Below are 11650 nucleotides of genomic sequence, written 5' to 3' on the forward strand. Positions count from 1 at the left end.
CCACCTCCGGGATTCGCGACGCACATACATTCCCAGCGCCTCCCGTCGCCTCTATAAGAAGCCCCACGTCCTCCTCGTTCCATTCCCGTTGAAACCATAGCCTCTCCTCGCCTCTAGCTCGCGCACCCCTCGCCGGAGTCGGCACCGGAGAACGTCACCAGAAGCTCGCTGCACCTCGCCAGGAACTCCTCCACTTCGCTGCACCCCTCCTCCACCTCTCCCCACCACTTCGGCCCCCTCCACCGCCGCCCCCTTGCCACCCCGCCACCCCTCCACCCCCTGCTGCACCTCCCCATCTCCATCACCACGACCAGCAGCAGCACACCAGTAACTTTCCCACCTCGGCTCCTCCCCTTGCAACTCCACCTCGCCCCAGGGAACCCCACCTCGCTACCTCACCCCCTTAGCCAATTAGAAGATGCCACGTGGACCCCTCTCCACAAAGCAGTTTTTTCCCTTTTTCTGTTTTAATTCCAAAAACATAAAGTTTCAATCTTGTTTAGCCTCTAACTTTTGATCCCGAAGTCCAATGACATTGATTCTTGTTCCAGTAGCTCACAAATTTCCTTTAGTTTTTAAAAACATATAATTTGTCTATGTTTCAAATTTTCAAATATAAGTTAGATCAGATTTAGTTTAAACCTTGTTTTGCCTATTCCAGGAGTTTAAAAATAGCTTTTAATTTGAATTCTTTTGGTACTGATCACTAGTGATCTTATTTACCAGTGGTAAAAATTTCAGATTCGTTTGAGTATTTTAGCTCACTGTTTCATGTGAAACAATTTCTGTTTCACCTCTTTTAGGATTTCGGCTAAATTCCTTTTCTAGCTTTGTTTTAAAATATTTTCTTTATTATTTCAGAAAGATTATTATGTTTTGTTTCTGTTAGATAAACAGTAGTTCTGCAACAAGTTTTTATTTTATTTTTATTTGTTTTCATGAAATCAATTCTAGTTCCTTAGTAACTTGCAATTGGTTTCCGCATTGTTTCAAATCCCGTTTGGGAATACTTTCAAGTAGTTTTGTGAAAAATACTTTATTTTATCTTAGTTAAACTTATATCTTAGTTCCTTGTTATTATTTTCTGTTAGACAAAACTATTTAGTGTTTGACGTAGTAGAAGACTCCCTAGTCTTATTTGAAGTTTCTTTCGGTTTCTTATTCGCTCTCTCTCTTTTGTTTTGATTGCTAGAATGGTTGCTAGTATGAGTGCTTATGTGAATGATATGTTTGCTATATAGATTTCATCGGAGAGTGACGAGTAGTCTATCAAGTTATTTTCTTGAGAAATTCTTCTTCGTCAACATCACCAGGCAAGTCACTTTGATCATACTATCACCTATGTTTTATGCATTGTAGTTCTACCATCCTATGCCCAATTGCATGCTGAGTAGTTACTTGGAAATTATGGTTACATATTGTAGTATCATGTGGTAGGCACCCAACAACCCCGATACTTGGCCCCGGGACGACAAATTTCATATTGCTATGCTTGAGTAGACGGGATTTCGGTTGAGTGCATAACACGAGTGATGCGAGGTTGATTAAATAATCAAGACCGGTTAAGACAAGATTTTCAAGACCTCAGACGCAATGCAACACTGGGTGAAGGACGGTTGATCGGCTCCCTGGAAAACCCAGTGGATGCCCGGGATGCTGGGGACGGCCATGACATCCTGCGGAAAGCTTCACCCAGGCTCAAAGAGACAGACGGATATTTTCAAGACCCAAGGCTTACCTGCACAGCCACAAGTCATTATGGGCTCTGGCTTGGTTGGACAACACGGCGACTCTGGACAGGCGGTGCTAGCAGATGCAGACGAATGGTAGGAATGGATGGGCACCGACAGGGATTCAGAGGGACCCGTTGAAAGACCATGTTTTGATCATCCGGTCTTCAAACGCCCTGAAGTGCGAGGACATACTCGGAGGCGATCAAATCTTGTGGGGAACGTGTGCAAAACTATGCAGAGTACTCAAACCTAATCGATTAGCCATGTCCACGGTCATGGACAACTTCAGCCAAAGGAACTGAAGTTATCTGGATTTCTCAACACCATTATATATATTTGATGAGGGTAATTATTGACAACTCGGGTACGAGAACTGGTTGGCGGAACCATCTCGTTAACAACCAACACTGTAGTAACATTTTTCTTTTTAGCCCTCTCTTGTTGTAGGAGAAAATTTGCTTTACGCTAAAACTTACAACACCACCTGCCATATATGCATGTAGAGATAGATGATTATATTTTCCCCCTCTCTTATGTGACTTGCCGGCATATTCAATATGCTGACCTACACGGCTGCAACGTCTTATGTTGCAGATATTTTTCTTCGACGAGTAAGAGTATGATTCAGGGTTACGGTCTACACTCAACTTGCCGTTGGTGTTTATTGGGACTCCACTCCCTTGACCGCTTCCGCTGAGATATTTAAGGTATATATCAGTTTTACGCTATTTACATGTGATTGTACTTTGATATATACATTGATGTACTGTGTGTGCCAGCATACTGATCCAGGGATGGCACAGAAACACAGAGGCTTGACTCGTTTTGAGTCGGGTTGCTACATGATCGGTAGTACCACTCCCTGGAGCGGTAGTACCGCTCATGTGCGGGCTGAGGAGGTGGGTAACGGTGGGATTTTTCCTCCCACTATATAAAGGGGTTCTTCTTCCCTCAGAAGCTCACCTTTCATAGCCCTAAGCTCCACTGTTGCTCCAAGCTCCATTTTCACCCGATCTCTTTCCCTAGCCAACAGAACTTTTTGTTACTCTAGGGTTTGCTTGAGATGACCTTGATCTACACTTCCACCAAGAGAAATTTGATTCCCCCCATCAATCCCTCGCAGATCTTGTTACTTTTGGTTGTTTGAGCAGCCTAGACGGTTGAGGTCACCTCGAAGCCATATTCCATCGTGGTGAAGCTTCATGGTTTCGTTTTGAGCTTCCAATTCAGTTGTGGAGATTGCTCCAACCTTTTTGTAAAGGTTCAGTCATCGCCTTCAAGGGCACCACTAGTGGAATCACGACACCTCGCATTGTGTGAGGGCTTGAGGAGAATATGGTGGCCTTAGTGGCATCTTGGGGAGCATTGTGCCTCCATACCGATCCTACGGAGACGTACTCCCCCCTCAAAGGGAAGGAACTTCGGAAACACATCCTCGTCTTCATCGGATCCGCTTGTGGTTACTTCTTACCTTTACTTGTATTAGTTACTCACTTGTTTTTATTGTTGCTAGAATCATATAGGTTGCTGACTTAGTTGCATATGTAGACAACCTATTTGTTGCTAAACTTAATTTGTTAAAGAAAATATTAAAATTGTAAGTTTCCTATTCACCCCCTCTAGTCAACCATATCGACCCTTTCACCTAGGGTGATCAGGTTTTTCATTCTCGATGCCATCGATAGGATCGTTTTGTCCTCACCGAATTTCACTGTCAACTGACAACTATGGAACTCGGTGGCACCAAAAAATCTAATTCGGTGTCACCGACAGCCAGGGGGTATATAATCCGTTGACCCGACATTTGAAATTACTTCTTCAAACTTCGCATCCCGCATCTCCTCGCTGACGTTCCCTAGTCCTCAGTACATTTCCTTGTTTCTCTCATGCACCCTCGCCTCTGGAGTCCTCGTCGTCGATGGGAATCAATGCCGCCGTCGTCGCCATAGTGGATCCTTCACCGCACTAGGGTATGGATCCGACCCCTATTTGCACTCCATATTCCAAATCTTGCACAAATAGGTCTGCCTATCTTCAGTCCATGATTGAAATTTTCTCTATCCATAAGATACTTCGAGTAGATTAGAGAATGAAGGAAGATTTAGGGTTAACTATCCGCGAAACCAAATCTGATTGTCACCGAGTCATAAAAATCGGTCGTACCGATTTTGGTTTTGGTCTAGTAAGAACAGTCTCGGTGAATCCGAGTTTCTTTTTTGATGAAACCGAAAAGGTTGCCAAGTTTCTGTTAAAGAGAATGCCAGTTTCGGTGGCTCTGAAATTTCGTCTTGGTAGAATCGATATACCTTTTTGCTGAGAGTTAGACTTTAATTTTTCTGAGTTCCAACTTGCAAAAAGTTCTGAATTTTTTTGATGCTCAAGCACTCCAGCTCTTCTAATTCTTTTATAGGTCAGATTGTTTGCTTGGTAATTGTCAGTACGTTAGGCTGAGAAGATGGTCAGAATGATTTCAGAGAGCCCAGTGCTGAGATGGATTCATGCACTAGTCCTGAGAGAAGAACTTCTGACCCAGGTACACCTAGCTCTCATGATATGCCAAAGGCAGCTACTGGTCAAGGAAGAAGCTCAACTCTGATGAGGAGAATGTTGATTTTATCCCAGATGAAAGCATTCCCCACAAGCAAAAGGATAAAGTCACTGTCATAAATACTGTGCGAAAAGAGTATGCCAGATCATATTGAGTGATAGTTCCACAAGGTACTCGGAAAGGATTGAAGCTCACCCTTGGAGCCGCTTCTTTAAGGCAAGCTAAGAAGCCAGGTCAGAAAAGAGCCAGGAAGAGAGTAGGGCATGTTGTTGGAAGGCCAACTTCTATGTATGAAGATCCAGCAGAACCCGCTGATGAAGAGGAGGAAGAAATTCCAGCTCAGAACCCTCGTCCTAAGAAGAAGAAGCTCATGTGTGATGCTATGCCTAAGAAGACTGCACCCAAACCTTCAGCACCAAAGAAGCTAGTAGCTCCCAAAAGGACTGATGACCGACAAGTGTAGGGGATTTATTTTAGTCCTTTCTATAAGTAAGTGTGTCGAAACCAACGAGGAGCAGAAGGAAATGACAAGCAATTTTTAGTAAGGTATTCTTTGCAAGCACTGAAATTATCGGTAACAGATAGTTTTTGTGATAAGGTAATTCGTAACGGGTAGAAAGTAACAAATGTAACAATGGTGCAGCAAAGTGACCCAATCCTTTTTGTAGCAAAGGACAAGCCTGAACAAACTCTTATACAAAGAAAAGCGCTCCCGAGGACATATGGGAATTTCTGTCAAGCTAGTTTTCATCATGCTCATATGATTCACGTTCGTTACTTTGATAATTTGATATGTGGGTGGACCAGTGCTTGGGTGCTGCCCTTACTTGAACAAACATCCCACTTATCATTAACCTCTCTCGCAAGCATCCTCAACTACAAAAGAGGAATTAAGATAAATCTAACCATGGCATGAAACATATGGATCCAAATCACCCCCTTACGAAGCAACACATAAACTAGGGTTTAAGCTTATGTCACTCTAGCAACCCATCATCTACTTATTACTTCCCAATGCCTTCCCCTAGGCCCAAATAATGGTGAAGTGTCATGTAGTCTATGTTCACATGACACCACTAGAGGAGAGACAACATACATCTTATCAAAATACTGAATGAATACCAAATTCACGTGATTACTTATAACAAGACTTATCCCATGTCCTCAGCAGGAACAAACGTAACTACTCACAAAGCCTATTCATATTCATAATCATAAGATTATTAATAATCATTAAGGATCTGAACATATAATCTTCCACCAAATAAACCAACTAGCATCAACTACAAGGAGTAATCAACACTACTAGCAACACAGAGGTACCAATCTGAGGTTTTGAGACAAAGATCGGATACAAGAGATGAACTACGGTTTGGAGAGAAGATGGTGCTGATGAATAAGTTGATGGGGATTGACCCCCTCTTGATGATAGGATCGTTGGTGATGACGATGGCTTTGATTTCCCCCTCCGGGAGGGAAGTTTCCCCGACGGAGTAGCTCCGCCGGAGCTCTAGATTGGATCTCTCGAAGTTCCACCTCGAGACGGCGATGCTTCCTCCCGAAAGCTCTGATATGATTTTTCCCAGGTCAAAACCCTTCATATAGAAGAAGATGGGCACTGAAGGCCTGCCAGAGGGCCCACAATCCATAGGGGCGCGTCCAGGTGGTAGGCCGCGCACATCAGGCTTGTGACCTCCTAGTGGGTCCCCTCTGATATTTCTTTCGCCCAATATTATTTATGTATTCCAAAACAATTCTCCGTAACTTTTCAGGACTTTTGGAGCTGCGCGGAATAGGCCTCTCAGATTTGCTCCTTTTCCGGTCCAGAATTCCTACTGCCGGCATTCCCCCTCTTCATGTAAATATTGTAAAATAAGAGAGAAAAGGCATAATTATCGTACCATAATGTGTATTAACATCCCATAATGCAATAAATATCGATATAAAAACATGATGCAAAATGGACGTATCAACTCCCCCAAGCTTAGACCTTGCTTGTCCTCAATACTTTGCGGGATCAATTAATTAAATATCTAGGGACTCCAAATCTAGGGAAAATAAGTTCTTTCAGCATTTTAATAGAAGTGTTATGATCAACACTACTAGTTGGAATAGCTTCTACCCATTTAGTAAGATAATGAACAACAACTAGAATATGAGTATACCCATTAGATTTTGGAAAAGGTCCTATGTAATCAAAACCCCAAACATCAAATGGTTCAATAACTAGAGAGTAATTCATAGGCATTTCCTGACATCTACTAATATTACCAATTATTTGACATTCATCACAATACAAGGCAAACTTACGAGCATCCTTGAATAGAGTAGGCCAATAAAAACCAGATTGTAATACCTTATGTGCAGTTGTATCTCCAGCGTGATGTCCTCCTTAAGCCTCGGAGTGACACTTGTATAGGATTTCTCCATGTTCATGCTCAGGTACACAATGTCTAATAATACCATCTTCTCCTTCTTTATAAAGGTGTGGATCGTCCCAAAAGTAATGTCTTAAATCATAGAAGAACTTTTTCTTTTGTTGGTATGTGAAACTAGGTGGCATAAATTTAGCAACGATGTAATTAGCATAATCATCATACCAAGGAGCATTGCGTGAAGCATTTATGACAGCTAATTGTTCATCAGGAAAGCTATCATCAATAGGTAGTTGGTCATTAAGAACATTCTCTAATCTAGACAAGTTATCTGCTACGGGGTTATGCAAATAAAATTTTTGTAGTAGAAGGACCCATCTAATAAGTCTAGGTTTAGCATCTCTATTTTCCATAAGGTACTTAATAGCCACGTGATTAGTGTGAACAATTACTTTGGAATCAACAATATAAGGTCTAAACTTATCGCAAACAAACACAACTGCTAAAAATTCCTTTTCAATGGCAGCGTAGTTTCTTTGAGCACTGTCTAGAGTTCTACTAGCGTAATGGATGACATTTAATTTCTTATCAACTCTTGTCCCTAGAACAAAACCAACAGCATAATCACTAGCATCACACATAATTGCAAAGGGTAGGTTCTAATCAGGTGGTTGAACAACAGGTGTAGTGATCAAGGCTTTCTTAAGAATTTCAAATTCTTCTACGCAATCATCATAAAAAACGAATGGAACATCCTTTCGCGAAAGATTAGTGAGAGGCTTAGAAATCTTAGAGAAGTATTTAATAAATCTCCTATAGAAACCTGCATGACCAAGGAAACTTCTTATACCTTTAATATCGGTTGGACATGACATTTTTTCAATAGCATCAACTTTAGCTTTATCAACTTCAATCCCCCTTTCGGAGATTTTGTGTCCCAAGACAATGCCTTCATTAACCATAAAGTGGCACTTCTCCCAATTCAAGACAACATTAGTTTCTTCACATCTTTGCAAAACTCGATCAAGGTTGCTCAAGCAATCATCAAAAGGAGTTCCGTAAACGGAAAAATCATTAATGAAAACCTCAACAATCTTTTCACAAAAGTCAGAGAATATAGCCATCATACATCTTTGAAAAGTAGCAGGTGCATTGCATAAACAAAAGGCATACGTCTATAAGAAAAGGTACCGAAAGGGCAAGTAAAAGTGGTCTTCTCTTGATCCTCTTTTGATACATGTATTTCAGAGAAGCCAGAATAACCATCTAGAAAGCAAAAATGTGTATCTTTGGATAGTCTTTCTAGCATTTGATCAATAAAAGGTAGCAGGTAATGATCTTTCCTAGTAGCCTTATTTAATTTCCTAAAATGAATTACCATTAGGAACAATTCTTTGCGGGATCAATTCATCTTTATCATTAGGAACAACGGTAATAACTCCCTTTTTGGGGACGCAATGAATTTGACTAACCCATCTACTATGAGCAATAGGATAAATTATACGTGCCTCGAGTATTTCGTTTCTTATCACTTCCTTCATTTTAGGATTTAATCGTGGTTGGTGATCAACAACTGGTTTAGCATCAGGCTCCATATTGATTTTGTGCTGACATAGAGTGGGACTAATGCCCTTAAGATCATCAATAGTATATACAATAGCGGCACGGTGCTTCCTCAGAGTTTTCAATAATCTCTTTTCTTCAGGCTCTGAAAGGTTAGCACTACTAATAACATGATATATCTCCTTTCCATCAAGATAATCATACTTCAGAGTAGGAGGATCCCCGAGTATTTCAATAGGCAGGTTGTGTTTCACAATAGGGTGTTGATCAAAGAAAATATTATCTATTCCGTTCCTTTCATTCATATGCATATCATTTTCATGGTCTAGCAAATGTTGTTTTAAGGGATCGGTAGGAGGCACACCGATAGAAGCGAGACCAATAATTTCATCTTTACTAGGCAATTCTTTATCATGGGGTTGTCTACGAAATTTAGAGAAATAGAACTCATGAGATGCATCCCCAAAACTTACAGTAATCATTTCTTTTTCACAATCAATCTTAGCATTAACAATATTCAAGAAGGGTCTACCGAATATAATGGGACAAAAAATCATCTTATGGGGAACCAAGTACAAGAAAATCAGTATGATACTTTGTTTTCCCACACAAGACTTCAACATCTCTAACAATCCCAATTGGTGAAATAGTATCTCTATTAGCAAGATTGATGGTAACATCAATTTCCTCTAATTCGGCTGGTGCAATATCATTCATAATTTCTTGGTATAAGGTAAAGGGAATTGCACTCACACTAGCACCCACATCACATAAGCCATGATAACAATGATCTCCTATTTTAACAGAAACAACAGGCACGCCAACAATAGTCTTATGTTTACCCTTAGTATCAGGTCTAGCAATTCTAGTGGCTTCATCACAAAAGTGAATGACATGCCCATCAATATTATCAACCTAGAGATCTTTAACCATAGAAATATTAGGTTCATCTTTAATTTTTTCAAGAGGTATAGGTGTTCTAGCACAACTCTTATGAACCATAGTGGAAGATTTAGCATGTTCCTCTATCCTAATAGGAAAGGGTGGTTTCTCAATATAAGCAGTAGGAATAACAGGATCAGCCTTATAAATAATAGTTTCTTCTTCAACTTTAATAGGTTCTACCACTTTAACTTCAATGGGAGGATGATATTTAAACCACTTCTCCTTGGATAGATCAACATGAGTAGCAAAAGATTCACAAAATGAAGCTACTACCTCAGAGTCAAGCCCATATTTAGTGCTAAAATCACGAAAAGCATTGGTCTCTATAGAGGATTTAACACAATCAAACTTAAGACTTATACCTAACTCATTACCTTCGTCGAGTTCCCAATCTTACATAGTTGAATTCTTTCCAATAAGTCCCATTTGAATTCAATATCTTTCTTCATAAAGGAACCAACAGAGGAAGTGTCGAGCATGGATTGATCATTACGAGAGAGTAGAGCATAAAAGTTCTGAATAATAATTTCCCTTGGGAGCTCATGCTTGGGGCATGAATATAACATTGACTTAAGCACCCCCCAAGATTGAGAGATTATTTCTCCTTCACGAGGCCAAAAGTTATATATATATATATCCGATCATGATGAACCAGATGCATAGGATAAAACTTGTGATGAAATTCCAATTTCAATCGGTTGTAGTTTCACGATCCAATATCATCACATAGACTATACCACGTCAACGCCTTTTCCTTCAAATATAAAGGAAAGACCTTCTTCTTTACATCATCCTCGGGAAGACCTGCAAGCTTAAATAATCCACAAACTTCATACACATAGATTAGGTGCAAATCGGGATGTAGTGTTCCATCTCCTGCATAAGGATTAGCTAGCAATTTTTCTATCATACTAGAAGGAATTTCATAATAAATTTTTGTAGTAGGTGCAGTAGGTTGAGGAGCATCTCTTTGTGCTTCCGGTCAGGGTGAAGATATCCCGTACAAGCCCCTCAATGTATTATTTTCCATACTGACAAGTGAAAGTAAATTTCAGCATAGTATATAAAATTTTCCTTACGAAGTTCCACTTACCAAAGGCGCTTCACTCCCCGGCAATGCCGCCAGAAAAGAGTCTTGATGACCCACAAGTGTAGGGGATCTATCGTAGTCCTTTCGATAAGTAAGAGTGTCAAACCCAACGAGGAGCACAAGGAAATGACAAGCAGTTTTGAGTAAGGTATTCTCTGCAAGCAATGAAATTATCGATAATAGATAGTTTTGTGATAAGGTAATTCATGACGGATAGCAAGTAACAAATGTAACAATGGTGCAGAACAGTGGCCCAATCCTTTTTGTAGCAAAGGACAAGACTAAACAAACTCTTATATAATGAAAAGCGCTCCTGAGGACACATCGGAATTTTTGTCAAGCTAGTTTTCATCATGCTCATATGATTCGCGTTCGTTACTTTGATAATTTGGTATGTCGGTGGACCGGTGCTTGGGTGATGCCCTTACTTGGACAAAGCTCCCACTTATTATTAACCTCTCTTGCAAGAATCCGCAACTAAAAAAGTAAAATTAAGATAAATCTAACCATAGCATGAAACATATGGATCCAAATCAGCCCCTTACAGAGCAACCTATAAACTAGAGTTTAAGCTTCTGTCACTCTAGCAACCCATCATCTACTTATTACTTCCCAATGCCTTCTTCTAGGCCCAAATAATGGTGAAGTGTTATGTAGTAGATGTTCACATGACACCACTAGAGGAGAGACAACATATATGTTATCAAAATATCGAACGAATACCAAATTCACATGATTACTTATAACAAGACTTATCCCATGTCCTCAGGAACAAACGTAACTACTCACAAAGCATATTATATTCATAATTAGAGGAGTATTAATAATCATTATGGATCTTAACAAATAATCTTCCACCAAATAAACCAACTAGCATCAACTACAAGGAGTAATCAACACCACTAGCAACCACATGTACCAATCTGAGGTTTTGAGACAAAGATCGGATACAAGAGATGAATTAGGGTTTGGAGAGGAGATTGTGTTGATGAAGATGTTGATGGATATTGACCCCCTCTCGATGAGAGGATCGTTGGTGATGACGATGGCGTCAGTTTCCCCCTCCGAGAGGAAAGTTTCCCTGGCAGAATAGCTCCGCCGGAGCTCTAGATTGGTTCTGTCGAAGTTCCGCCTCGAGATTGTGGCGCCTCGTCCCGAAAGGTCTAATATGAGTTTTCCATGTCAAAACCCTTCATATAGCAGAACATGGGTACCGGAGGCATGCCAGGGGGTTCAAAATCCTACAGGGCGCGACCAGGGGGTAGGTCGTGCCCCTGGCTTTTGATCTCCTCGTGGGCCCCCTCTGGTATTTCTTTCGCCCATTATTTTATATACATTGCAAAACAATTCTCCATAACTTTTCGGGACTTTTGGAGCTGTGCAGAATAGGTCTCTA

This window comes from Hordeum vulgare, chromosome 1H (assembly GCF_904849725.1).
Source record: "Hordeum vulgare subsp. vulgare chromosome 1H, MorexV3_pseudomolecules_assembly, whole genome shotgun sequence".
Classification (NCBI taxonomy): domain Eukaryota; kingdom Viridiplantae; phylum Streptophyta; class Magnoliopsida; order Poales; family Poaceae; genus Hordeum; species Hordeum vulgare.